The sequence below is a fragment of the Elaeis guineensis genome, chromosome 11 (genome assembly GCF_000442705.2).
Source record: "Elaeis guineensis isolate ETL-2024a chromosome 11, EG11, whole genome shotgun sequence".
In the NCBI taxonomy this organism is placed as follows: Eukaryota; Viridiplantae; Streptophyta; class Magnoliopsida; order Arecales; family Arecaceae; genus Elaeis; species Elaeis guineensis.
This window is the reverse complement of record NC_026003.2, coordinates 117,500,525-117,506,225: the sequence shown is the minus strand read 5'-3', so window position 1 is coordinate 117,506,225 and position 5,701 is coordinate 117,500,525. Positions and strand designations below refer to the sequence as shown.

At 41.0% G+C, this 5,701-nt stretch overlaps 1 pseudogene; it reads right to left on the bottom strand.

Moving 5' to 3' along the window:
• Positions 1–3,327: 3,327 nt before the first annotated feature.
• Positions 3,328–4,991, bottom strand: LOC105053915 (uncharacterized; annotated as a pseudogene).
• Positions 4,992–5,701: the final 710 nt, after the last annotated feature.

Genomic DNA, 5,701 nt, shown 5'->3' with positions numbered 1-5,701 from the left:
TGTGAATGCAAAATCTCTACTTGATGGAAGACAGGTCATTTGTTTGCAACAACTTCCTTGGATGGAAGATGAACCAAGAATTTTGCCAGCAAATCACAAGGAAAGACAAGGAGTCATCATAGGGAGCAGCAGGAGTCATCACCTTCAATTTTTTATTTTTTATTTTTTTGGGGTTTAGTACAAAAGAGAGAAATTGCCAGCATGATTTTTTTCAGAAGCTAACAACAGTTGCCTATTCTGTGTGGTAACACAATAAGGTGGACATTTATAAGAAAAGCAGGTCCCGACCTCAATAGCTGAAATGCCAATCTTACTCTCTCACTTCCACCTGGAAGACTCTAGATACCTAGCTTAATCTACATTCAAACTATAAAACAGCCAGCTGAGTACTTGATTGCATACCCCGACATGTCCTAAATAAACAAAAGAAGATTCACTTCCCGGTTTCATTTTTATGGAGTATAAAGTAATTCAACAAACCCTCATTTTACAAGAATGAGTTTAATTAACATTGGCAATCCTATGTATACGTGTACAAAAAAAACAGTTTGTCATGAATAGATAAGCCATATTATTTATACGATCTACCATTTGGAGATGAAAAGCTAAACCAATCTGATAACTTTAACTCAACCCCTGGTTACCCATAGAAAACGCCACCAGAAAGCCAGTACCTAATTGGACTTTCTAGACCCAATATACCTTATTGCAACCTATTGCATCAGAGCCTCCAAAGGGAATTTTGCAAAGAAAAGCAATAATGCCAAGGATATTGTTGTCATTGTTTTCGACTATTTTCACATGTTGAGAGCTATCAAAATACAGCAAGAAACCACCATCTGTATCAACAAAACCAAAGTCGAAGGAGATACTATCTTACCCTAATTTAAGACTCTAGATGAGAATAATTATCATCTTTTGGTAAAGAAGCATTATAAGTACCTCTGTCAGCTGATTTAGATACAAGCTTTACTGCAAGAATTTCTTGATGATTTGTTGATTTGAATAAAAGAATATCGAGCATATACTTGAGCTTAAACATGATTGATGATGTTTATATTTCAAAATTAAACCGGAGCTCTTGTGCACTAGTTCTAGACTATATAATTCATGAAGTTTATATTAATTAAAATAAAAATCCAAACAAAAGGCTAGAACTTAGGTAAAAAAGTTTATATTAATTAAAATAAAAATCCAAACAAAAGGCTAGAACTTAGGTAAAATAGCATCTAGGGCCAGATTAGGAAGAGCTTGTGAATGTGTCTTTGAACCTTTGATTGTCTGCAAATCGAAACTTGAATGCTCAGCTGATTAAAAACTATACATATATACTGCACATCCCAGGAGCATGATGTATGACTAACATTGCATTAAACAACCAAAAGTTTCAACTCTAACTCGACAGCGAATCCCTTAGGAATATGTGGCAAAGATAGGACAAAGATGGCCAGAAAACTTCTGATTTCAACTTTAAAATTCCAACCATATTTGAACCTAGGAATATGTGGCATAGTTTATTTGCCTTTGTTTACTAGAAAGCATGCACCATACAATACTGAAATGTAATGCTTTATCCATATAATGAATTGTAGGCTTTGAACATAAGCCAAGCATCATGAAAATAGGATTCTCAATCCATTCACAAAAAAAAAAAAAGAAAAAAAGAAAAGAAAAGAAAAGAAAAAGAAAAAAAAAAGAAGAGAGAGAGAAGAAGAAGAAGAAGAAGAAGAAGAAAAGAAAAGAAAAAAGGAACCATGAAAGAAAAAAAAACCTTCTTCTTGCACTTCAAATGAATGAAAAGCCAATTATTTTCACAATAGGACAAAGACTGGCTGTTTAACTTGAGGAAAGCCAGGAGAAGGCTAGTGCTCCGTGTGCTCAAAGATTAAAAGATGCATATGAAGTTTAAGAATCAAATTTTAAGAGATTTCAGAACAGCATAAGGTCAAGTAATATCCCAAGTAGAGGTTCTTTAACATGAATGTAACAGTTGTGCTCCTGTATGTATAAAAAGAAGTTTTGATAGGATCAGCTAGCACTATCTGGCAAGGAAGCTCAAGTGAAGCAGAGATTGCACATCTTGCCAGTTGCTAAACAATATAAAAGAAACCATGGGCTTCACTAGCTCAGTTTATACTCATGAGATTGAAAAACAGATAAATTGCTGAGGGGAGAATGAACAACATGGTGTTCCCTTCAGAATTCGATTGGAAATGCTTATTGCGGGAAGAGGATGGTGAATTTGTTCGCATGCATGCACGTACAAACACACACACATGCATGCACGTACATACATACATGCACGCACATACATACATTAGTTGTCACAAAGTAAACTAGATAAATTATTTTGTTATATTTCACATCTTTTCTTGGTAAGAAAAACACCTGATAAGAAAAATTAATAATACAGTTTCTTCATTTACCAAATATGTAGAATTCAAGAATAAGAAATGAAAATTCGATAAATGTGCATGGTAAAAAGTTCAACAAATACCAATTTTTGCTACTCAGACTAGAGGTGATTTCTTTCAACAAATTAAGCAAATTAAACTCACACAAGAAGAAAAACCTTTTCCACTGCCACACACACACAAGTGTGTGTGTGTGGGGGGGGGGGGGCGTGTGTAATGCTGATGATAATTATTATATACATTTTTAATGATAGTATTAAAATATATAATAATAATTATACATATAATAATTATTAAAAATATATGATTAATACACATACACACACACACACACTGTTGATGTTAATTATTATATATATATATATTTTTGACTCCAATGAAATTATATATAATAACAAAATCTGGGAACTTTGATGGAAAAAGGTTTTATTTTTGATTTTTTTTAAAAATTAAATATGTTGTCAATGATATTTACTTTAATAATATAGTTATATTTCACATCTTTCCCTGGTAAGAAAAACACCTGATAAAAGTAAAGAAAATAAAAATTAATAATATAGTTACTTCAATTACCAAAAAATGTAGAAACCAAGAATAAGAAATGAAAATTCAATAAATCCGCAAGGTTGAAAAGTCTAACAATTACCAATTTTTGCTAGTCAGAAAAAAATTAAAACCATGAAAGAAGAAAAGCCTTTTCCACTGCCCTGATATAATATACAGCAAGTAGATCTTGCTTCGATTAATAACATGATGACATCAAATAGTAGCATCAGCAATGGACAGTCAGAATTAAAAGCTTCATCTTGTCAGTAACCATACGGAATCTGCAGAGGAAAAACTAAGAGCCTTGACATGGAAGTTTCCAAAGCAAGAGAAAACAATTCCACCACAATGCCAACTCAGAGCAAAAGAAAACAACACTAATTAGCTCTACATAAGAAGAAAGAAAAAGAAGTCGAAATAATTCAAGCCAGGGCTTCATCTAGTAAAAACAATAAACAAAAACAAAGCAACGCGTCCCCCTGCTACCATTCAGCCGTCTTCCACACTGAATTCTAGATCTACTTTCATACAAAGCTTTAATAAAAAGAGAAGTCAGAAACAAAAGAAAGGCAGCACCTTTTCAAGCCTCCGGAGAGACCTTGGACCTCTTCTTCCCCCCGAAGAAGCCCTTGACGAAGGCATCCACGATCCGGCGCTGGGAATCGAGGATCATCTCGGTGCGCTTCAACTCCATCTCCATCCTCACCTTCTCCATCTCCCTCGCCATCTCCATCTTCATCTGTTCCATCCTCAAGAACCCATCCCCCAGCATCCTGAGCGCCGAGACCATCTCCCCAACCGCATCGGGCGAGTCCCTCTTCCTTCTCCTCCGGCTCTTCTCCAGCCGCATCCTCATCTCCTCCATCGCGGGCCTTGCCCCGCCATAACCCTTGAAGAACCGGTTGGTAGGGCTAGGGTTCAAGACCCCGCCACGGCTCGGGACCGGGGTCCTTTCCTCGACCCTAGATCCAGTGGTGATCTTGGACCGCACTGCCTTCGGGATCGTGAATCTGAGCCCGCCGCCGATCCCACCGCCATTGGCCATGAGGCGGTGGAGGCTGCGGGTGTTGCTGCTGCTGCCTCCGCCGGCTCGGGCGCGGCCATCGTCCTCCTCGTCGTCTTCTTCATCGTCGTCGTCGTCCTCGTCGGAGCGAGAGCGCGGCGGAACGGGGGACGGGGAGGGACGGGAGGCGGCGGATGCGGAAGCGTAGGGAGCGGATGAAGCGCCGCCGTGCTCCATGGCATCCATCTTGCGGAAGTAGACCCAGGTGGAGGTGGGAGGGGCGGAGGGATCGTGGGCGAGTGAGCGCTGGCGCTCGGCGCGGTATCGCTTGCGGAGCTTCTCGACCTTGTGTCGGCACTGCACCGAGGTCTTGGAGGAGGCCTGGGGCAGGCGGGCGCAGCGGCGGGCGACGGCGTCGGCGACCTCCTGCCAGTGGGAGGCGCGGAGGTTGCCCCGGCGGAGGGCGTACCACTTGTCGCGGTAGGAGTCGATCAGGGCTAGGGTTTCCTCATGGGTCCAGCAGGGAGGAGGGAGGCGGCGGGAGGAGGCGGAGGAGGGGGGAGCCGGCGCGGCGGAAGGCAACGCCGGGAGGGGTAGGGGGGAGGGGGATCGGGCTGGGGACTGCGACGGGGAGGGGGAGGCTGCAATCGCCGCGCCGGCGGAGGCGGAGGGGGCGGCGGCGGCGGAGGAAGGGGTGGGGACGGGAGAGGAGGGTGGATCTTTGGACGCGTCGGCGGCATGAGCGGCGGCAGCGGAGGAGGAGGAGGCCATGAGGGTGGAGGGTTTGGAGGTGGTGGTGGTTGTGGTGGAGGAGGTGGGAGAAAGGGGGCATATTTTTGTTGGGTAGTGGGGAGGTGGGGTGGATCGGGGCACCGCCTAGGGATAGGCGGCTTACTCTGCGGCGCACGCTAACGGGGCTGAGTGGTGATCGCACCCGCGCGGGGTGGGGGGGCCGCCCCCACCGCGGCGCGGGCTGTGTCTTGACCGGCTAAGTGGACAGCCCTGGTGGCGGGGTTGGGCTTTCGGAGAGGGTGAAAATTTTATTAGGAAATATGTACTTAACCCCCTGGAAGATAACTTATTAAGTGTTTCAAGAATTTTAATTCCATGGCTAAATATCTGCATCATAAGATCCGACAAATTAGGTAAATGTATCTATGTAAATTGGTGGCACAAATATAACATGAAGCCGGTACATCTTTCCAGATTTCATATGACTGTCTTGTGAATAAGATTTGCAACCTATATATATTTTTGTCTTCGCAATGAAAAATTACATTCCCTTTATATTCATAATATCTTGGATTATAGATATACTCCAGCTTATGTGAGATGTAATATCCTTTGTTTCATTATTTAAATGAAGCCATGTGAAGCATGGTATAATGGTACATGGGGCTATAATATAATTATATACCACTACAAATCAACTTTTTTCTATTATTTTGTTAATTTTATGTAGCCTTAATAGTTGTTATATTATGGAAAGCATCACATATATCACATTGCATGATAGTATTATAATAAATAATATTTAATTGTATAACTTCTTGATGGCATGTGTTGCAATAATGCTTGTTTTTTCTTTTATAACTAATTTGTTTTTTAATAGAAATCTATTTTTATCTAAGTAAAATAATATGTTTCATTCGGATTTATTTGCAACCACTTTGATTGATATGATCAATAAACATCTTTATCCATAATAATATTGAGCTAAAAAACTAGTTAAAAATTT